The sequence below is a fragment of the Lissotriton helveticus genome, chromosome 7 (genome assembly GCF_964261635.1).
Source record: "Lissotriton helveticus chromosome 7, aLisHel1.1, whole genome shotgun sequence".
Taxonomy (NCBI): domain Eukaryota; kingdom Metazoa; phylum Chordata; class Amphibia; order Caudata; family Salamandridae; genus Lissotriton; species Lissotriton helveticus.
This window is the reverse complement of record NC_136068.1, coordinates 91,230,379-91,255,242: the sequence shown is the minus strand read 5'-3', so window position 1 is coordinate 91,255,242 and position 24,864 is coordinate 91,230,379.

Below are 24,864 nucleotides of genomic sequence, written 5' to 3'. Positions count from 1 at the left end.
GTGTCAGGGGGCTCTGTGTATTTGAGTTCAATGACATGTAGAGTCATTCTGAATTAAAAGTGATAAAGATTTTCTTTTTTCATCATTGCTAGTGGCCATGCCTGAAGCACCGAGGTGGTCACTGCCAGAAAATACTGGAGGCTAACCTAAGGCTACTGTCCAAAAGAGTGGGGAAAGAGAAAACAACACCTCTGTCATATTCCGATCCTTCCTAGAATACACTCAGCATTACAGACCCATGTGGATGGGCCTGTGTAACAACCTAGGGTCAACTGCTTGAGATCACCAAACCTGAAGCCCAAACCCATATCAGCCTCTGTCCCCTTGACCACGTTTTGACTTTCTCCCCCACAACAACACTATGGGGGTCACTATGATGGCGGGAATTCCGCGACCCTGGCCGGCCCATTGGTCGTGGATTTCCCGCCATCACCCTGAATATTCCCACCGCCAAATTAGGATGGTGGTGGGAATGGGAAAGGTACCACGGCAGACGGAAAGACCGTCCGCCGTGGTCCCGCAAGGCGGTCCCTTTCCGCCCGCCTTGCGGGATCCGGTACTATGGGGCTATGGAGGCCGTGCCATGTAGGCACCGCCGTGGCCATTATGGTGCGTGTCTTTTGCGGCGGAGTTCCCGCCACAAAAAAATACAGGCAGAAAATGCCTTTGGGGCCCGTTGCGGGCCGCCAGGGGGGTGCACTTTCGGGGTACCTATAGTACCCCCTACATTTGCATGTACAAGGTGGCAGGCACCACATGGTACATGCAAATGTAAAACATGTATTTTTACATTGTGGCGGGTGCTGCCACCCACCCACCACAATGTAAACATACAGGATGCACCTGCCAGTGTGACGGATGCATCCTAATTCATTTTGCAGGACCGCCTAACTTATGGCAGGCGGTCCCTTTTGCACAAACGAGTCCGCCCGCCATCGTAATCGGCCCCTATGTTCCTCTGCCCTTAGGGTCAACTGCTGGAGATCACCAAGCCTGCAGCCCAACCCCAAATCAGCCTCTGTTCCTTTGACACACTTTGACTTTCTCACCTCAACCACGCTCTTTTTTCTTCAGGTTTTGCCGCTCCATTAAGGAGGAGGAGCACCGCCCCCACCACCACCAGTACATCAAACCATAATAAAACGGGTTTAAACCCGTTTTATTATTGTTTTATTTTAAACCCCTGGATCCACCCCCAGGACTCTGACGAGTCTTGGAGGTGGGTCCAGGGAATGACACTGCTGGTGTGGGAGTGGCGGGCACTCCCTTCACTGCGCATAAGGCCGTCTCAGGCAGGCCAAATGCCTCATGTGCAGTGAAGCTCTCTCCAGCCACAGCTGTGTTGCTTGGGCTGGAGAGAGCAGGCACATGCTCCCAGTCTGCTTGGGAGCGCACGTTGCTAATGCTCAGGCCAATCCTGAAGCTTCTCTCAAGCGAGAGCAGCTTCAGGATTGGCCGCAGTGCAGGCTGGGAGCCTGTGCCCAGCCCCAGAGCCAGAAGCAGGAAGATTCAATTTGCAGGAGAAGGTGGCAGCATTGTTAAGGTAAGTTTATTTTATTTTGTTGTACCCAAACACTCCCCACCTCCCTCCTTTGGCCCAGCCAGCCCCCCACTTTGGCAGGGGATGGGCTGCTACTATGTTCCTTGGCCCAATAAGTTGCACAAACTATACCCCATCAGTTCAAAATTATTTTCATAATATTGACTACGCAATCACGATATGTCACCAAGCTGAAATCTTCAGTATGTCCTGTGCCAGGTAGTTTTTCTGCCTATCCCCGTTCCCTTCTTTGAAAAAAATGCTACTCGGCACGGTTCGGCTCTGGAACACAAGGGGTTACTGCACTTTTAAGGCTCACTTTTAAATAACCTCCCAATATTTTCATAGCACTTTCTCAGAGAACTGCAAGCGTTTCATTTCATGGCTAATTGATTTTGTAATTATAGATCTGTTGGTAAACACTGGCATAATATTCCACTTAATATTCTTTTCGCATGTTTATGCATTAGATCCGTTTATGTACCAAAATGCGTTCCCTGCACCGGGCGAGCAGAGCCAATCTCTGCAAGAGACGGGCGAGGAGAAAGGTTAATACAAATGCAAATTTCATAGAGCTTCTGAGTGCAAGCGTTGTTCGTGTACCTGTTAGGGGAGTACATCAAAAACAGATACATTTGAAAAATCTATCTGATCATGTTTTAATTGGCACAAGGAAAAAAACATTTGTAATTTGTAATAGCCTTCCATTTATTTCCGACCGATGCCTTCTTATCTGAAGATTATCAAGCACTGCATTTTTCAATTAAAAATGTGTTTGTTTTCATTCCAGTTTAACAGAATTCTCAAATGCAATGGTATAAATGTACTTGTTTGTTACACAACATATTGATTTTAAGAGTTGCTTTATACTGTCCTGGTTGACTTAGGGCCTGATTTTGATGCAGTTAGGAAGGCTTCCTAACAGCATTTGCTCCGTCCAAGTCGGATCGGGAACGTGTCTTTCTAACCGAGGGCCCGATTACGATGCGGTTAGGAAAGCATTCCCACCTAGGGCCCTATTACGATGCAGTTAGGAACATAGGCTCCTATTCAAGCAATGATAGTCCAACCAAATCGTATCTGGAAGCATCTGGATGCATCATTCTCAGTCAGTTGGACTCTCCGGATCCAATTCTGTTGGAAACCATTGCCAAACCCATTCGATCGGTCAGGAAGCTTTTCAAACCGCATCAGAATTGGGCCCTTAGATGGCATAAATGTAAAACATGAAACAATACCATGAAATCTAAATGTTTAAGCCATGTGCAGCCTTGCTCAAAAACATTATAGTTATCCATATGCTTAAAGCAAAGTATTAAAAAAAAATTTGAACCTGAAAACAAAACTGATTATGTAGCAGCAGCATAAGGAATTGCTGGTGGATTGAGGTGCTTTACATCAAATGCCCTCTGCCTAAAATCTTCGAGAACAGCCAAAGTGCCTTTTGTATATAGTGCGTCACTGTAAGCTCCTGGTAGCTTTTGCTTCACTAATGCTCAGTGGCGGCCAGCATAGGTAAGCGCAATGTTGCCATGGTGCGGTGGAGCGGGACAGGGCGGGGTTGGGGTTGGGTAAGTCGGCATACAACGGGAGAAGTAAGATTGCATTTTAAAAAATCACTTACCTTGCACACGGCGCATCGCTGAGTTGCCGATGCGGCAAGGGCAAGGTAAGTTTTTTAAATTTATTTATTTAATTTTACTTCTCTTTTCATATGTCGACTTACCCGACTCCCGCCCCAGCGCTCTTACCTGTGTCAGCTGCTACTGCTAATACTGGGCTTCTTGCTCATCATGTAAGGACTTTGCTCTTGTGATGGGATTTAATGCCAGCAAGCCTTGAGCCCGAAGTATGCCTGGAAAAGAATGGTAAACCCGCAGCTGAGGACATTTTCTGCTCAAACCTCTCTCCAGCCACTATCTCATATGACTTTTGTACACAATATATATGCCATTGTATTCAAATGTAAAGCGAGACAAATGTAGATCACACTTAGGTGTCGATTCCGATCCTGGAAAAAAAATGTCCATACAATTCGTATCCGGAGCCCTCTCCATACGAATCGTAAACATGCCGTCCGACCCGACGAGTACGATCCGGATCGGGGTATGAGGACGCGATTTGTACGGTCCACGTCAGGTAAGAGCGATTCGTACGGAAAAGCACACAATCACATTAAGCATGGGCGGATTTTGCGGATTCGCAATCCACGAATTTGCGGATTTGCGTATTTGCGTATTGCGAAAATACGCAAAATCCGCGAATTCTCGCGGATTTGCGTATTTTTTGGGGGGGGTGTGTTCGCACGGGTTTCTGCAAGTTCGCGAGGGTTTTGTACAATTTCGCAAATTGCGAACTTACTTGTCGGGTCGCCAGTTTTGCGAACTTGTTGTTTCTACGTGCCCAGCCTGTTTGCAAGGCTTTCTTCATCACTGCCACCCTCTGTCACCACTGGCACTCTCTTTGGTCACCCATGCCACCCTCTGGCTCACCAATGTCACCCTCTGTGTCATCACAGCACCCTCTGGTTCACCAGTGTACATTATTGGGGCAAAGCAAAGCACTGCCATCCTCTGTCAACACTGGCACTCTGGTTCACCCATGCCACCCTCTGGCTGGCACACCCATGCCACCCTCGGTGTCATCACAGCACCCTCTGATTGACTAGTGAGTGTACATTATTGTGGCAAAGCCAAGCACACCTGCACTAAGTTTTGCAAACAACACCACCTGCCCTGCCCCAACTGACATTAATGAAGGCTGGCACCTGCTTGTCTGCTCCCTTTCCTTTTTGTTGCAATAACAGGATGCAATGGCATACTTGTAACTATTCTGTGACTGTCAGAGCAGGGTCACACAATAGTTGCAAGTAGGCAACCGGATTCTGGAGGGGCCCTTCAGGAAGCACTACAGGTAAATGGTTACAAATGATGAGCTCGAACTTTTGCACCTGCTCGTTGGTTTTGCTTTTGCAAAACTCGTTTTTTGGTAATTTCGCCCTATTCGCGAGGCGCGGCGTCGTGCGAACTCGACCGTGGAAGCCGCGAACTCGTGCGAGTTACCCCAAGGTTGAGTATGGGCGCCGCCATTTTGTTTGCGTGACGTATTTCCGTTTCCGCCCCCAATTGTAATTTTTGTACTTTCGCGAGTGCGAGATTGTTGCTGCCCGCGCCGCGGCCCGCGAGCAGTGCGAACACAAGCAAAAAATCCGCTTCGCACGGATTTGCGTATTTTCGCCACATCCGCGAGAGTTCGCGGATTGCGGATTTACCGAAAATACGAAAAATCCGCGAGCGTAACGGATTTTACGCTCATGCTTAAATCACATACACACCGTACGGTCCGTACACCCCATGATCGCACGGGTACGGTGCGTACTCCTGCGATCATGGGATGTACACACCGTACCCCGCGTTCGCAGGGTGTACGCACTGTACACCCAGCGAACATGGGTTACAGTATGTACACCCCATGATCGCAGGGGTATGCACCGTACCCCTGCGATCATGGGGTGTACGCACCGTACCTTGGTGGGGCCGTTCCGTACCTGTTGCGAGTCAAACTCTGCTTCTCCGGATGTTTTCGGCTCCCGTAGAAAAAGCGTTGTACGGTGCGTACCCGACATGAATCGTACTTGCTGGGTCGGAAAAACCAGCCGCGAACCGTACGGATGTCGCATACAGCAGGTTCTGAGGGAGATTCGTACGGGGATTTGATTTGTATGGTCTCTGTACGATTCGTACGGAGTCCAGCTCCTGGTACGAATCGTACTTCGTCGTACGTATGGGGGACGTTGCAGGGTACGATTCAGACGGGAAAAACGCTCCGTACGGCTATTCGGAGCGGTTTTTACCGAATCGGAATCGACCCCTTTATGTCATTTTCAGTAGTTTTCAAAAATATTTGCATTTTCATGGAAACAACCTACACAATTTCGAGTCCTGATAACTATAAGTTGCAATGCATAATCTTAGTTGACCTGGTTATTACTTATTTTTATTTATCTCAGAAAAGTAGTAGTTAGCATGGTTTATCAAATGCTTAATTCATGTTGTGTTTGGACTACACACTAGCCAATGGCTCAAATGATTTAAAGTAAGCATTTAAATTGATTTGAAGAATAGGCTGTGGTTGGTGGGCTCCTGTGTTCCTCTTTTGGAAGAGTCTTTGTCTCATATGGGAGTCTGCAGGAAACCCATATATTTTATTTTTCTCCATTCAGACTTGTTTTGAGTGACAGTGACATAGGGCTGGTTTGGGCTACGAATGTTTAATTATGGCTTCAAGCCCCGCAAGTCTTTGCGTGACAGATGATTTATGATTGGATTTGCCCTGGAATGTGTGGGAAATTAGTTACAGTTTAGGACAGAAATTGAGATCATTAAATCTACGAGAATAATGTTATAATTTTACTAAGGTCAGGGGCTGTTATGCGGGTTGCGAGGAAACTAAGGTGGGGAGGCGCAGAGCCATTTCACAAGATAATTCTGTATACAACACCCGAGCACAAATGGGCTCTTGTTTTGAGTGTGAGGTTTGGTTGTGGACAGTGTTCAATCACTGAAAACAGATTTTGAAAACTCTGTTTGGTTTATCACAAAGTACATCTAATGTTCCTGTCCGTTTTGAGCTGGGGGTTGACTGTAACTGAGACAAATATACACAAGGCTACTGGAATTGTGTGGCAGGAGACGGCCAAATTATGCATCAGTGTTGACTAAATTATGCAGCAAGAAAAGGCAAATTATGCAGCAGAATGCATCATATTTTTTTTTTATAGTTTTACTTCGTTATCTTGTACTTTTCACACTTGTTAGCACTGTCTGGGTATTGGGTGCACCTCATTAGTACCAGTTTAATAACCAAATATAGTAATTAGCAACAGAAATGTGACCTGGAAGAAAGCCTTCCACTGCCAACATCACATGCCACTGCACTTTCAGTAACTTTTGAACCGTTTGAGCTAGAATTTTTTTTTTGTTAAAACCTGCAGATTATGCAGCAGATAATCGATTATGCGGCAAAAGCAGCAAATCTTTAACTATGCGAAAATCGCAGCAGCCTCCCAATTGCTTAGTTCCAGTGTCCCATACGCCACCAGCTGTTATTGTGCTGTCCACGTCTTTGCACAGTGATTGACTTCCCAGTGTTACGAGCTGTCCGCCAGACTTATTATATGGATAAAATATGACCATAATCAGTTTCAATTTTCTGGATTGGAGAAGTTGTGGATTACCCTGAAGCCATGTAAACTGGAACAGGAGAACCTGTGAAATTAACATCTGCTGCCAGGCAGAAACATGTCACTTTAGCATATTGCTCTTCTGGGCAATTAACAGAACAGTATCTTTTTGTCAAGTCTTAACCTTCCTGTGAGGATTGTGTAGACTTTGTTGAACCACAATATCTTAAAAAAAATGTTAATGGATTGCCACATGGGTACGCTACGGAGTACCCATATAGAACTCCATATGCTTTAACAAAGTCCTGGCCATTAAAACAAAATCTTCTGGCAATTGTCTTTTTAAATTCATTTTTTAGGCCAAATCCATTCACATTAATTAGGGAGTTGCTTGCACTGTTTTTGGCACCCATGACCTTAAAGGTGGCTAAATTGGTGTCAAGAACATTGAGGTGCTCGCCCTCATAGCTGTCAGTGCCATCCTCCTTTTCGGACCATTTTTGAATATGTTGATAGTGAATAGTTGTATTTTATTCACTATTTGTTCAGCAAGGGAAACCTTCTAGTATATAACAAAATATCCAAAACCTATGTTAGACATCCCGCACATACCTTTTCACCAGTGGCATAACAAAAGCCCCCTCAGCCCCTCATGGTGCCAGAGCTCTAGGGGCCCCCCTCCGGCACTGGCAGGTGCTTGGCCTGAGAGCTTCAGACTGGATCTAGAGCATCAAGTGACCTCTGCATGTACTTTGCAGGGAGGCGGGCCCTCAAGTTTATGTGCAAATGTGTGCATGGGGCTAGGCTACCTGTTTGTGCTCTAACACTGGGGAAGAGAGTTCCAGTTCAATATTTTTAGAATAAAATGTTTCTGCAATGCTCTCTTCCCCTAGGGCAACAGAGTGTATCAACTTTGGTTACTGTGCTGCATGGTGCTATTTGGTTTGTAAATGTGTCAGTAAGTTAGAGTGAGTCAGTGAGTGGGAATACGTGAGTGAGAGAAAAAGGCACAGCTAAAAGTGAGAGTATTCAGGTAAGAATGAATGAGTATGACTTTGAGGTAGTGTGAAAGAGTAAGAGTGAGAGGCAGTCAACAAGTGTAACTGTGGATGAGAATGAATGAGTGAGTGCAAGTGAGTGAGAATGAATGAGTGTGAATGAGCATAATCTCCTACGCAGAGGACACCTAACTCATCCTCTCACTCACCGAGGACCCTGCCAATGCCAATACCAACTTCTGGAATGCCATGGCCTACGTAGCTAATTGGACGAGAGACAACTGCCTCAAACTCAACTACCGCAAAACAGAAGTATTGATCTTTAGGACGAACACCTCCATATGGGACCACATCAAAAAGTGCTCGGACCAACACCCACACTGACATATCATGTACACAACTTGGGCATAATCCTTGACAGCCAACTGACCATAAAACATTAAGCTAATGCAGTCTCATCCCCTTACTCTACACCCTTCGCATGCTCCGCAGAATTTTTAGATGGATCCCAATCAACACCAGAAACGCAATCACGCAGGCCCTTGTCATCAGCCACCTTGACTATGTCAATGCTCTCTAAGCCAGATTTCCCACCAACCACTCAGAAAACTCCAGACCATACAGAATACCGCAGCTATACTCATACAGGATTTTCACAAATGGACCCACATCACCCCCTACCTCAGAAACCTTCACTGGTTCAGCACCCAGAAGAGCTGCCAGTTCAAGATCCTTAAACAGGCTTATGAAGTCCTGCACAATCAAGGACCATCCTACATCAAACATCCACTGAACTTCCACATGCCTGCAAGACACCTGAACTTCTCATTTGCCCTCGCACACACCCCACATCTGCCTCAGCCACAGCAGGGGCCGCTCCTTCTCCTACACCACAACCATGTCCTGGAACAACCTGTCTCTCCACCTCCGAACAGCACCCTCCCTGGCAGAATTCAGAATGAAACTCAAGACTTGACTTTTCAATGGAGACACGGCATCCTCAGCACCTAGATACCCCTAGGTGTGACAGTGTTGCGCTATACAAATGCTGATTGAATGATTGATTGATTGATAAGTGAGAATGTGGTGTTATGCTTGCAAGTGTGCCCATCATCCTGGCATACTGAATGTAAATATCACCTTAAAGAGGCACCTTTGGCAACATTGTGGCATCCTGGAGGTAGTTCTTCGGATGACTGAGGCCAGTGACAAAATGCTAGTAAACAAGGGCAAAAACAAGGTCACACTGGAGGTTAAACTTAGCATGACGGGACACCAAGGACAAAATGATAGAACTGACATACTGAATGTAATTCTTTGCATAAGGACACTTGTTGAAAACTGCTGGCCCTGGGATACTTGAGAAATTATTGGCACAGGGCGCTTGTGGCAAAATACAGGTACTGAAATAAAGTATGCTTCCATTATAACAGACAGATTGATAACATTGTATTTTGATAACGTGTGGCTCAATGGTTAGAGCGGCAGACCCTGATGCAGAGGTCTGGCCCGAGACCAGGGTTCAATTCCTGCCTCGGCTGGTCTTGGCGGATCATGGGCTCATAATTCCTCGGACCTGATTTCTCGCCTCGGTGCCTACTCTAAGCATGGGTCCCACGCTGCAACTCTGGGCAATAGCTTGCTTAGTCTCCACAACGGCCCCCTACAGCGCTAGGGATGCCTGGTTGCACCCTGGGGATGACCAGGAGTGGACATTTCACAGGGAAAAACCAGGAAGGGTTCCCTAGCGGTATGAGTACAGTGCCAGGACACTCAGGAGTATCAGTGCGCTTTACAAATACGTCTACATTTACATAACAACATTCTTTACTTTAACCTTTGTTTTTTCAGTGCATTTCTAGGGTTTTTACAATGAAAAGTAAAATATTACTAACATATCTAACTGCATGCAATAGGCTCTTGGCTATGTAAGCAGGCTTGAGTATGTATAGGGAGGGAGCTCTCCATGAAGAGCTGCACAAAGAGCGAAGCTTCTTAATACTAATTGGGCTTGGGTGTTTGGAGGATCTGGGGTCTCCATGAAGAGTGGCACAGGGAGCTCAGGCTGTGTGTAGCAGCGGCATGCCTACCTAAGGGAACTTGGGTGCCTGGAGACAGTGGACTCAATGCACAGTCTATGATAAGAGCATAGACTGTGTATAGTAGGGGTTTGCCACCTTTATGGGGCTTGGATCTCTCAAGAAAGTGGCCTCTCTGCACACTCTTCACACTGAGCCCAGACTTTGCATAGTAGGAGCTTGTCCACCTAATGGGGTTTGGGTGTCTCAAGGAAGTGAGCTCCCCATGATGAGTGGCGCAGAGATGAAAGGATGTGCATAGTAGGAGCTTGTCTATCTAATGGGGTTTGGGTGTCTCAAGGAAGTGAGCTCCCCATGATGAGTGGCGCAGAGATGAAAGGATGTGCATAGTAGGAGCTTGTCTATCTAATGGAGCTTGAGTATGTGGATGGAGTGACCTCTCCATGATGAGTGGCGCAGAGATGAAAGGCTCTGCATAGTAGGAGCTTGTCTATCTAATGGAGCTTGAGTATGTGGATGGAGTGAGCTCTTCATGATGAGTGGCGCAGAGATGAAAGGCTGTGCATAGTAGGAGCTTGCCTATCTAATGGAGTTTGAGTATGTGGATGGAATGAGCTCTCCATGATGAGTGGTGCAGAGATGAAAGGCTCTGCATAGTAGGAGCTTGTCTATCTAATGGAGCTTGAGTATGTGGATGGAGTGAGCTCTTCATGATGAGTGGCGCAGAGATGAAAGGCTGTGCATAGTAGGAGCTTGTCTATCTAATGGAGCTTGAGTATGTGGATGGAATGAACTCTCCATGATGAGTGGCGCAGAGATGAAAGGCTGTGCATAGTAGGAGCTTGTCTATCTAATGGAGCTTGAGTATGTGGATGGAGTGAGCTCCATGTGAAGAGCTGCACAGAGAGCTCAGCCTCTGCATACTAGTGGCTCGCTCATCTAATTGGGCTTGGGTGTGTGGAGAGAGTGGGCACTCCACTTGTATGTCAGGAGTGCGAGGGCATTATTCACAGTCTGTTCACAGAGTGCACACTGTGAGTAGTAGGGACTTACCTAATGATTGGAGCTTAGTTCTCTGGCGGGATTAGCTCTTACGCATAGTTTGGGAACTGAGCACAGACTGTGTGTAGTAGAGGCATGCCCATAGTATATTGGAAGTGCACTTTCCGTAAAGAGCTATCAACTACCCGAACACTGTGGTTCAATTCATATTTTTGTCTCTCCCAGTCCTGTGGGACTTTCACCTAATTTGACAAAATGGGTGGTCCCACTAGGAACCCCCTGGCCCCATCAACAGGGTCAAGGGGTAGGTTACCTCTACCCTTCTTATTTCTATATAATTTTATGTTTGTGTTCAGTTCTGGGCAATGAGAGCTGCAACATTTCTGAAAGGAGTGCGGCCTGCCAATCAGAGTGTGAGGTCCTGGTGGACCATTTTGATCCTAAAGGATCATGGGCCTCATTTATGAGGCCGTGCGTCACTTTTACGCCGCCTGTGCGTCACTTTTTGTGACGCACCAGCAGCATAAATAATGTGCCTTGTTGCACCATATTTACAAAGTAACGCATCTAGGTAGATGCGTCACTTTGTAAACCCCAACGCCACATTATACCTGCGCCCGGTATAATGTATGCAAGGGGGGCGTATTGACGCAAGGAAGAGTCGTAGAAGTGACGCAGTGAAATCTATGAGATTTCACTGCGTCACTTTTAGGACACCGTTGCGTCAAAGTCTTGCGCCTGCCTCATAGCAGGCGTAAGACTGGCGCAGGCCCTTTCACATGGGGCTTGCCCCATGTGAAAGGGTGCATTGCTGGAGTTGCTTCACTTTTGTGACACACTCCAGCAATGCGTCACTTTTGCGCTTACAGATACGTCAGAAATACTGACGTATCTGTAACTCCTTGCGACATGATGCGTCATACATTAAATATGACGCATCATTTGTGTCGCAAGGAGTGCGCAGTGAAAAGTGACGCATCGCTGTTTTCACGCAGCGATGCGTCACTTTTAATAAATGAGGCACCATGTGTCACTTTATCTGTAAACTTTGAACTAAAAAACTACTGAACAGGTGTATAGCAAAAAAATACTTTCTGGTAAAGATCTAGCTTTCTGACAAATTTGGTGTGACTCGGAGCAGCTGTTTTGGCTGTAGCACTGTCTGAAATTCCCTATCTATAGAAATTGCATGGGAAATTATGTTTTGGGACCCGCACATTTTCTTCCCCTTACTTGACAGGTTATCCCAAATCTTTCCAAGAAGGAGCTGAGGTAAATGCACATTTTCTGGAATGTTTTCGGAAGATTCATAAAACAGTGCTAAAGTTCTTAGCAAAAGCAAAATATGCTCTTTCTTTTGAAACACCGGATTAACTATAACTACACAGTGGCAACCACCACAGTGTAATACATAAATAGCAGTATTTAAGGCACAATTAATTACATACACATATCCATATTAGAAGGAAAAAGTAAAGGAACTTAAGCTGGGACATGAGATGGAACTACTTCAGAGATCTCAGTTTGTCCTGTGTCAAGTGTGAGCAGTTCATCCAGACCAACTTTCTATTGCATTTTGGATTGTATTTATTTTGTGCCGAAAAGCCCATAATGGCTATCTTACCACCTCACGCTTTGCGCCAAAAGCTATGTGGGTTTGTGCTGATCCAGCCAAATAACACTGAAAAGGGGTATTTGTACTGAAAATAGATGACTTTTCTAGTGAAAAATCTCTTTTATATTGGAATGTAATCCCCAATGAGTCACTGTCAGCTTTGTAATGGTCCAAAGCATATGTAAATCAGGGGCAGAGTCAGACAGTAAAAGGACTCCAGCTGCAACTGTGAATAGGAGCTGGAAGTGGCAGTGTGACCACAGTCTCTCGCATGCCAACGGCATTGCTCCCAGAAAACTAGGGCTACGGATCTACTAAAATATCCCGAGACACAGTGCAGGAACCATGGTCACTGCTCTGCATTGCGTCAGAGGGAGAGAGCAGAATACCATCATATCTGCTAAGATATGGCACTCTCCCTGCCCTCTTCTTAGCACTGAAAATGTACAGGGTTTGATCCTGTAAGGCTTTTTAGGGGGGAGGGATCCAGAAATACAATTATAAGTGAATTTGGCCAACATTAGCCATAGATGCACCAATAATTAATTCATCACAACATGAAGACAAATCATGTGCACCAATAAATATTTCCCAAATCATCAATATTATTTAAATATGTGATATTTTATTTAGTACTAATCTTAAGATCCTTTTTGTATCAAGACAAAAAAACAAAATTATCTCATATGCATATAAATATTGTGACTACATATCATGTTATGCATATAGACCCTCGATTGTCAGTACATGTATAGCAACAGCGCCAATGCAAACATTTCCCATATCAATTTTCCATACTGAAAAGAACAAATAACAGACAAAATCCCCGTCAATCGAGGCGTCCGTCAGGGATGCGTTTTGGCGCCAACCCTGTTCACTTTGTTTGTGAATGGGGTTGTTTCCTTTTTATCAGAAATTAATGCCGACGCTCCTGTTCTGGCAGGTGTTAAAGTCCCAGCATTACTTTTGCGGACGATACTCTGCTGGTATCGAAAACACCAGTGGGCTTACAGAAGTTGTTGGATCGGTTCTGCCTTTTTTGCAAGGAGGGGGGCCTAATTATCAATACTTCGAAAACAAAGCTCCTCTACTTTAATCCTAGCAGATCGTCCAAATCCACCCTCCTCCTCGATGGTGTGCCTCTAGAGTGTGTGAAAGTTTTTGATTAGTTGGGGATCAGAGTCTCAGATAATCTGAAATGGCAGCCACACTTTGAAAAAATGGCCCTAAACCATAAGCGGGTTGTGGGTGTGATAGGGAGGGAACATCGTGCATTAATCTCTAGGCCCATCACCCCAGCACTTGAGATTTATGCCGCAAAGGCTGTGGGCTGTGCATTATATGGAGCTGAACTCTGGGGCTTTGGCAACGTAGATAGCCTTGTTATGGCAGAAAAGTTCTTTAGAGAGCTTGTCTCGGTCCCCAGGGGGACCCCGACTAAGCCTCTTCTGAGCGATTTGGGTCGTCGCTCAATTAAGGATTTAATCACTTTGCGTCCTCTCCTTTATTGGGCCCGATTATGGCGCACAACTGAGTTATCTGGTTATGCTGATGGCCTTAGAGAAGTAATGAGTCTCCAGGGTTCACACAAGATTGATTGGCTAGCTAATGTAAAAAGGCTCCTTTTGGCCACTGGTCTCAAAACTGCTTGGGAGGCAGGGATTCCGCTGTCCAAAAGCGAAACTAAGAGAGCATTTTGGGCATGGATTGATAATCAGGAGCTTAGAGACCCTAATATAGGTAGATTGACTGATGAGTTTCGCCAACACAAGCTTGTGCCTCGCCTGGAGCCCTACTTGGATTTTATTCTGAAACCGAGAGACAGGGCTCTTTTTATACAGTTCAGGTTGGGTACCCTCCCTGTTCGCGAACGCATGAGCAAATGGAGTCCTCCTTATCAAACCCCCATTGACTGGCCATACTGTGCAGGTGTAGTTGAAAATATCCCACACCTTTTTTTTATATGTCCGGCTTACATTAAACCCAGAATGAAATGGTTAAAACCTGTATGCCAACAGCTTGAGACTAGGAATTATTCTACTGCCCTCAGAATCCTCCAAGCAGACTCAAATACAACCCTAACCTGCGGGGTGGCCACATTTTTAAGCTGGGCCTGGCTCATAAGATTGAAAGTTTTATGATGAATACATTTAACTATTAATTGTATATCTCTTCAGCAAAGCTGTTTGGTTTAATACATTTTTATCTTTTTATTGTAATAATGATTATCAATGTGATTCTCTTTTTACCTATATTTATTATGTACTGTGTTTTTAAATGTAATGCTTCTAAGATATTTCATATCGAAAAAAGCTTTGTTGAAAATATTGAAAAGATTTGTCCAAGATAGTAAACATAACATTTGAGGTCATTCGCAATTTTTGTGTGTGTAAACACTCAATGATTTTCCATTGGTGAGGAGGGGGAGATGCATTAGAAATGACGTTTCTACTTAAAGGATATGAATTCCATTGCTAACAATTCTTTTGAAAGGATTTATTTACATTTTCCAAAAGGTCGAAACTCCTCCATACTCATTGCATTAAAGGTCGCCTATGTGCTTCGACCTCATTATGGTTGGAACATAACTTTTAGTGTGGTCATCATTAAGGCATGTTTCAATTTCACCTATACACTAAATCAAGAAAACAATTATGTTGTGTAGGAAGCTGACTTTGTGTATACTATACCAAAGTAAGGTACAGTGTGCACAGAGTCCAGTTGATCCCCAAAGGCTTACTGAGGTTAAAGTCGGTAATACCTTACTCTCTCATTGTGGTAGTGTGGGTGAGTAGTAAGGCTTTATCGGAGGGTTGTGTTAAGCATTTATTGTACACACTCAGGCAAGAAATGATTTTTCCCACTCAAAGACTGAGCTCTGACCAATTGTGTTGTATAAAAATATTTCTTTGTAGTATTTTATTTTTTAGAACTAAGCCAGACTTGGTGCAGGTAAGTAAAATAATGCTTCTCTTATGTAATACAGTTTAATTCAGTTGAATGCAATTACAGGTAGGTCAAATGCTTAAGAACAGTTGAAATTACTTGTTACTTACTTTGCAATTATTTTGTGATTACTTTTATGTTCCTTTTCAGCTTACTTTTTATTACTCAGTGTGATATGCCAAGATAGTACACTGGGACATTTCCTGGATAAAAGGTGAGTAAAACTGTTTTTATCAAAACACAGTTTCATAGGTTTCCATACAAAACACCCTCAACACAAGTTTTTCAGAGGAAAACAGTCAATGCAATCCTATGGAGAAAAATGGGGTTATCGTTTTGCAGGTAAGTAATCGGTTTTGTGTGTTAAGTTTCTGGGGTTAGAACAAGGGTTCCCCCAGGGTCAAGGATGATCTCCAAGAGCACCCTCAGTGCCGGGTGCAGTGCTGAGCCCCAGTGTTATCCAATGGGGGATAGGGGGCCACAAGGTGGTGGGAGCAAAGCTCCCTCCTGGAATTAAGCTCATGGCAAACAGGGGTTCAGGCTAGCACCCTAAGTCCATCCACAGCGGCACTGAGGTGGCCGGATACAGGGTGCTGTTTTGGCATCTGTTGCCCTGATGGTCTCTGGTTGCAACAAACACTGCAGGCTCGGGGACAAAGATCTTCTGGAGGTGACCCCCACTTGGAGAGGTAAGTTGGGATGTTATGGGATATGGAACACCACTAGAAGGACCACCCAAGGCCCTGGGGCATCAGGTGCAGGGGTGTCTTTTGGCGTCTAGTTTTCCTTACCAGCTCCAGTCACAATCAGGGGCCTTCTCCAGAAAGTGGCTGCAGATGTTGTCGAGAGATTTGAGCAGGTCAGGGATCACCAGATCCCAGGTCAGCATCGCTCGGGAGACCTCCTTGTGGTGTTGGGCCACTCAAACTCTGGCCGTGGGTGTCAGGTGCAGAGTGGTGCAGACTCACAAATTAGGCCAGAGCCAGAGTCTGTTGTTGAGGAAATCCGGTGCTCACGGGAAACAATGTCTTTTCAGAGGAGGCACCGCAGGTCCTCCAGGTTCTGGGGGGCTGCTGGCTGCAGGATACACCTGGATTCCGTTGGAGCAGGTCGAGGTCGGGGCAGGCAGGTAGGGCTGGGTCCAAGTCAGTTGATGTCCGCCTCTTCTTCCTTCAGCACAGCTCTTTGGTCCTTCTTCCTCATGTTTCTTCTTGTCTGAGGAGGCAAGATTCAGGGTTGCCCCAAATACAAAATATTGGGGCTTTTCAGGTAGGTGAAGGTTAGGACCAATGGGTCTTTTCCTTGGGGTGGGTACACCCCCTATTATGCCACCCTCCAGTAGGAGGGGGCATAAGTCTAACTTCGGTTGGGTGGTTCACCCCATCTTCAAGATGATGGGGACTGAGAGTTGTGCTTCGCCTTGCCTCCCCCACTCCTCCTATCTTGGTATTCCCGCCGATTCCCCTGTTGAAAGTGGGGGTCAGAACCGATGGGGGGCAGTTGCTGTGAGCAGCAAATGGCTGGGGCAGGTTACAAAGGAAGCAAGCCTTTGAAGCTTCCCCTTCATGGACCCTGTCCATCCAGGGGGAGGAGACTTGGCACCTTTGCCCATGATGTGTTTTGTTTCAGGACCACAAGAGTGGGAGGCTCTCCACCCAGGGGTCCAGAAACATGTCTGGGGTGGCAGCCAGCGAGCAGGCAGTCAGCCAAGACACTAGAGTCAGACCATTTTTCAGGGGGCATCTCTAAGTGCATTTTGTATTAAATCTCCTACTGGCATCAGTGTGGGTTTAATGTGCTGAGAAGTTTGATATCAACCTTCCCAGTTTTCAGTAATGCCATGATGGTTTGTAATGACAAACTCCCAAACCATATAGTCTTTATAGCTTTAGTGCATTTACAATGTCTAAGAATGGACTTAGACATTTGTAGGGATACAGGGCGCATGCACCTCTACCCTCACCAGTGACATAGTGCACCCAACTAGAGGGGTGGCTGACCCATGCCATAGGCAGTGGGTTGTAGGCATGGCACACAAGGGATGTGTGCCATGTTGTCTCTTCACCTTGTTATGCACCAAAACACGCAGCTTGCAATGGCTGTGTGTGTGTGTGTGTGTGTGTCAGGGTACAGGGCCTCTAAGGGTGGCACAATATGTGTTGCAGACCTTAGAGGCCGTCCCTGGTCACTGTGCCCTTGGTAGGTACCCAGGGTACCTTTTACAAGGGACTTACATGTGGCCAGAGTGTTGCCTAGTGGGCGAGCAACAATACAGTTTTAGGATAAGAACATAGGCCCTGGGTACCTGGTTGACAGGAACCCAGGGCACACTTAGTCAAAAGAGAATCAACATCAGGCAAAAAGTGGGGGGCATCCAAGCAAAAAGGGGCACTTTCCTACATGTGGTGTCAGTGTAATGTAGTCCAAATGCATTGTGATTCCTTACTTATTTTACATTTATTTTGTAACATACAAACTTGCAGTTTAATAGCATTGCCAATAAGAATCTGAAAGTAGAAGGAAAAAGGGGGTGTGGAGTCTGGGTGGTAAGAGTATTTAATTTGATAGATCATTAAACACCAGTACCCGTGAAAGTTTTGTAAAAATGCTCATCTAAGACCGGTGTGGTATTGCTTTTGAACCTAAAATGAACATTGTTGTATCACCTATTAGTACAACAAGATTGCTGTGTTAGGTCGTTAAATCCAGCAATAGGTTTGATTATCACTCACCGATTACAAAAGGTGTACCAGTTCTATGTATTCACCTGTTGTGCGACTGCTCCTTATCATATTTAGTTATTTCTAAGGGTGCACACATTTGTAGGGATGCTCATGGTTGTTGCAGTACTCGTCCGGGAAAATGGTGTTCACAAAGCTGATGCGTTGGCTTGTGTTATCAATTTGAGGTAGAAGTCACTTACTTGCTAGCGGACGTTGAGAGATGTAGTTTCTGGCCGACACATAGACCAATGTTATTTCTTCGTGCTTCCTACAAGGAACATTTAACAGTAGAGATGGACTGCTGGCCAAAATTATCATTTTGAGGCAGACAACATGACGAGAAATGTAGTCTATAGCTGATTCATTATTGAGACATATTTCCTCGTGTTTAGCACAGAAATCAGATTGCCAAGTGGCATATACACGATGTTGCATCATTGCACAAGGTGTCTGCATCATGTCTAGCATAGGTTTTGTACTGAAAGGGTACCCTTCAGCACACATGCAAAGTCTGAAAAGATTGGAGAAATGAAAGCATTCCTACTTTTTAAAGTCTGCCTCAAAAAACGTTTTTGGAACCAAACCCTGTCTGCTATTGTTAGTTTTAGGACTTTGTATCAAAATTCATGGGTGGTTGCATGAGAACACCTGTGTACCCCCATGGAAAGCACTCCTGATGCAAAGGAATGCAAAGCAGTACAAAGAACTGCTTCTCTTTATTTTCAGGCAACTTTCCAACCAGAAAGTAAATTTCAAGTAATAATTTTGCACCAATTTGCATCACGCTAATCTGGCGCGAATTGTTAGTAAATTTACCCCTCCGTGGATGGAATCAATAGCACAAGCATGCCTTAGGCAAGTAACACAACCATGGACTACTTATATTATTATCATCAAATAATAAATATTATAACCCTCATTATCAGCAAGAGTCAGAACACCATCAATTTGAAAAAGGATTTTAAAACGATGCGTACATACAAACATTGGATGGATCTTTGAGGAGCATATGAACATGTATAATAATCAGCTTATTTTCATTTAAAATATATTTGCAACAAACACCTTAAATGCATAAATAACTATAAAATCGTCATCAAACACACACAGAGGTGCAGCGTGAAAAGCCCTCTCAAGAAGGAGAGAGGGGAGTTTTATTAAATCCGCAGAAATGCAACAAAGAGGAGAAAAAACTACAACTCAAGAAAAAAATGCTGAGGAAGAAAACCCAGTGGTATTAATTTAAGAAGCTAACAGAGGGTCAACAGCAAAATGAAGTGCACAGCGAAAAAAAGACATTTGAGGAGAACAGAGGGTCGAAGTGTGAATAAAGCAGCTGCGAGATGCAAAAGCAGGCTGGATCTGGGGGGTGGAGGGGGTGAGCCATGGGCTGCCTCACCTGTCATCAGTAATAAAGGCCCATCACGAGGAGCAGAGAGGTGGATGTGCATGGTCAGAAATATTGTGAGCAACTCGGGTAAACAGATTTAGCACAATCTGCGTTTTATTCAGAACAATAAACCGGGGCTGCTGTAATGCTCTATCACTTTGACATTTTTGGCTAATTTGTATTTTAGGTAAACATAGGGTAGAGGATGTAGCGGCCCACTTTGGAACTGGGAAACCAAGTACGAATCACAGCGCTGGCTCAACATCGTGTGGTTGTGGGCAAACCTCTTAATCGCCCTGTGCAAAAACAAATTAATTAATGTATCCTTGTGTAATGTAACTGGTGCTAATGTAAGCTCTGATACCTTTGGTTTGAGTTCGCACTATATAAAATTGCAAAAAAACTTTAAAAAGTAAGATGATTTCTGAGAAGCATCTGCAAATCTTTAGCGCTCGTGGCACCCGGTGTGACAATCTTTTTTGTCTCCCCTCCAAAAAAACTCTTCTCCACGAATTCCCGCGCTACCAGTCTCCACCAGTACCCCTCATCTCTCCATAGCCCCTCTCCCATATATATGCATTTAATTTGTTTTATAGTGCTACTCATACAAGTGTAGGGTGTCAAAAGACTTTACATCACACACACATTATACAGAGACAATGATCATACGTGTGTAAATCGGTCTAAATAAATGTTACATAAAACAACGAGGATTCCAAGGTGTTGGATTGACATGTCATCCATACTGGAGGGCAGTATATTTTAAGAGTGTTTGGTCTGGAGAAGCGCAAACTCAGAATTTAAAACGTTCCATAGTGGTTGGCTTTACAAATAAGAATGTACTTCTATGCAAATTAATCATTTCAGCAACATTAGGATAATGAAAGACTGGGGAAACCATATCTAACCTACACCCCGTAGTTTGAATGCAGCGATTTGATGACAATCCATACAGCACTTCACTTTTCTATATGACAATTGAAGCTTTTGAACTGCAAGTAACAAAAGGATCTCTGTGACAAAAGCAGTAACTCTCTGAACAATCAACATAAAATACAGTGTGGCTAGCGCCCGAGAAGGATGGCGGCTAGTCCGTGACTCTCCAGGTTCGGCGGTAAAAGGAACGGACCTGATGCTGTACATACTGTTCATGAAGTCCTCAGAGTAGTGGTTCTGGAACCGGACGTGCCATAGCATCGGGGGAGCCGACTGTCATCTGCCGCGGTGCCCCGCAGATGTCTCTTTTTATCCAACAGCCCTGCGATGTGGCTCTCTGACGGAGCGCCCGCCATTTTGCATTGTGTCTAAAGTATCTCGATGCGTGAAGGAGTTATGCCGGTAACTAGTCTCTTTGAATGCAGCCGCTTGTTTTCTCCCTCAGCAAATGTAATACGAGCGCTATTATGAGCGCTTTTTTGAAGGACTGGGCATAGTGAAGTTATTTCTCCTCACAAGTCACCATTTCATTCCTGGTGAGAGACGGTTTGTTTTGGAAGCTTCATGGACGCTCACCTATTTTTTTTTTTCCTATTCAGAAAAATAAGGCATATTCTTTTCTCAGAGTGCATCAGCTCTACACCTCTGCTACATATGGATCTTTCTTCTTTTATAGACTTAATTCATGCTTCTGGCTGTCATGTGCGGGCTATAATGAAAAGCATATTAATTCTTGTATTTACACTGCCCTCTTTTACAGGATAGCTAATTTCCTGTTTTTTTAATATTGGGGTTCTGTTGTTTTGTACCTATCCAGTATACCAAGGTGTTGTATTATCATTGGTGACACCCGTGACTTTTTCAAATACCTGCATTTACCTGACAAGTGTACTTCACAATCTACTTGCTCTACAGCTTATGTATTTTCAATTGACATTAACATAAAATGAACGGATGTGTATTTCTTTTCCATTACTTGTGCACATTTTCTTCTGTCAGCATTGTTACAACGCTGTTCTCTGGTTTAAATGGAAGAGCCTCTGTCTTCACCACCTAAAATGGCGCCTCCACCCCATGCTACTATCTCTTCGGCAGTAACTAAAGCAACATCTAAAAGGTTGAAAAAAGACCTCTCTTCACCACCAAAGCAAACTTCATCGGTCTCCATGGATCTTCTTCTGGAAGAGATTCGAGCTTTAAGATCATTTGTCGAAGAGATGAACACTAAAATACAATTTCTAACAGATGGTTGGTAGAAGCTACAAGAAAAAGTTTTTAAAGTTGAACATAGTGTTGAGACACTGAAGTCATCATATGCTAAAATTGAGGCTCTTCATTCTCAAGTCCTAGCACTACAAAAGCAGGTTGAAAAGCTCGAAAATAGAAATAGGAGGAATAACCTTCTTATTTATGGCATTGCAGAAGGTTCACAAGGGCCAGACCCAATATCCTTCTTCCAAAGGATCTTACCAACGGTGTCTTAATCTACCGGTAGGTACTACCCTCAATATCCAACGAGCGCATCGTCTTGGACTGATGCATCCAGTTTCTTCCAGCACAAGAGGATTGATATTGTACTTTTTGGAATACAAAGTTTTAACAGCGGCCAGACTCATGAAACGGATCTCCTTTTCAGGACATCAACTCTTCATCTCACAGGATTATGCAAAACCCACAGTAGACAGACGCAGAGAGTTCCCCACCATGAGACCACCACTTCGCTCCATTGGAGCTAGATTTGGTTTATTTCATCCATGCATCTTCAAGGTTACTTTCAATAATAATAGCACAGTTTACGAAGATCCAACAAAGTTAAGAAGTTTTCTCGATATTCATTCCTCAGACCTCATGGATACCACAAGCACGCACTTCAAATGAACAGTGTTATTTGGCTTACATTATATGTAATTTCAATCACTACTATTCTTTTATATATCAACATAGAGTTAATGCTTGATAGAGTTGCCTTGGTTTGTATGCTTTAATTAATTCTCAGGTTTTAGGTTACAAGTTCACAATATGTTTATTTCTTCTGCGATATTTTGCGGCAAAGTTTGTTTGTTGTTAATTATCCCTTCTTTTTACAGGTTCAGTCTCAGTTCTTCCGGTTTGCACGTCTTACATTTTGTTTCATCCTGATGTCCTTCCCCGCCTCACCTTATAGAGTCTGGGTGCCCCTTCGTTCCATGTGGCCTCACACCCCCCCTCTCCACTCATTGTTTTGACTTTTATGTAGGTATGGTCTCCTTTTTCTAATTTTTTCTCAAAGTACTTGCATTACTTCTTCTCCTCCACCCCTATTCTTCACAATGCTTATCTCTGTCCTTATTTCCTTCTGTACTGCACCTAAATATGTGCTTTTCTTTCATCCAATTTTCTCATACATATCATTCTTCCCTACTCATTGCTTTCTCTTTCTCTCTCTTTTTATATGCTATCCTTTCTTTTCTTTTAAATTGATTTTCATGTTCATTACTTTCGTTCTTAGTATAAGTTTTTCTCCAATGCTTTACAATTTTATCATCACTGAATTTTGGGGAAAAATTACTGTTCAAAATGTACAAAGTTTTCGTGGTCCATTTATGTATTTAATTGACACATGTTCCTAAAAATTATTTCATGGAATGTCAGAGGCTTGAACACCCCTATTAAAAGGCAAAGAGTCCTGTCCCACTTATCAAAGTTAGATGCTAATATTGCATTATTGCAAGAAACTCATCTTACTGAAAGCGAGTCATTGAAACTCAAAAGAAATTGGGTTGGCTAGTCCGACACTGAAGGTAGATGGGTTTTCACAAATCTCTTGATAGGAAAGACCTCATTATTCTGGCTCAACATGTATGCCCCTACCAATGGTGATGCCAGTTTCTGGTCACACATTTCTCAATTACTATTCAGATATACGTCAGACTACTTCATTTTAGCAGGCGACTGTAATCAAGTGATGAATCTGTTCCTTGATAGGAACTCTACCTCCCATTTTACCTTAAATGCAGCGCACAAAGCTTTCGTAAAAACTATTAAACAAAGAAATGTATTAGACTCAAGGCGCCTCTGTAACCCATCCACAAGAGAATACTCTTTCTTCTCCCATCCACACCAATCACAGTCTAGAATTGATTACATTTTTATTTCACGAAACGTATCCCAATCCTTACGTCTGCTGATATAGGCCTCATACTCATTTCAGATCATGCCCCTGTTTCAATTCAACTAGGCCTTTTGAGTCATTCTTCAGCACCGGAAAAATGGCGTTTTATCAATTCTTTACTTCTCGATCCCAGGTTTAATTCGTCTTTCGCCTCCTTTTCTCAAGAGTTCTTCTCTATTAATCTAACAAAAGTTATCTCTTTCCACACAGTATGGGATGCCTTCAAAGCCACTGCCAGAGACTTCATTATTAGATTTGTGTCAAATAAACATAAAATACAGTTCTATGATCTGCATTGTACACGTTCTTTCCAGCAGGCATATTAACCCTCTGTGCTGTTTTATGATGAGTCAAAACTGCCCCCAGACAAAACTTCAATCTCTCTCCACTAGGAACAGTAATCACCGGAGTAATCTTGACATTTTTATTGTTGCTTGAAACTGCTGGACAAACAAAGAATTTGGCAGCAGGTGCTTTTTACACCAGTGTTATTTCTAAACACAGCATCCCCAGTGCGCAGGTCAGTGGCAGGTGCGATTGCACCAAACGCATGCCCTAGAGCTGGCCCTGTCTGGTTGCCAGGTAATCCCTGGATAACCTAGAATACGCCCCTTATCTGCATAAGAAAACAGAAATTCTTGGCAGACAGTTTGTACAGTCACGGACGTCCTTACAAAGCAATTTCCAATTGCGAACAGTATTATTAATCTACCAGGCTGTAAACACAGGAGGACAAGATGTTTTAAAATGGCAGTAAGGAAAAAGAACAATGTGGTAGATTTATCAAGGCCTTACGCCAGAGCAATGTCACAAAAAGTGATGCAGACCAATACAAACTCATCATAAACTATTTACTTTGCAGCACAACACTTTTTTATTCTGAAAAGATGTCTACAATTGGCACAAATAGCAGTTTGCCATACTTAGTGTTACTTTGCATTAAGGACACATTCAATGTGTGGTACATGAGCATTTCTATGCTACCACAAATGTTTTTTGACACCTAGCTCTATCTACTGACATTTTCAGACAGGATGTTGCACCCAAAGATAAACCTCTTTTGGGCAGGAACAAAGCAGGATACATTTTTTTCTCCAAACATTTTAAACTTTGCCAATGTTTTAAAGTATTTCTGAGCATAGCATTTTGTAGTGGAAGGCTACCATTCCAGAACAACACCTATGCTAGACATTGGGCGAACATTTTTGCAAAGGTGGGTGCCTGGCAATAGGCAGCTTAATTGTGTGGTAGTGCTTGGGAAGAGACCAGCAGCACCACATCCTAGTAGGTATGGTGCTATATTTCTATCAACTTCTCAGGCAACTAAGGGCTGCAACTCTGG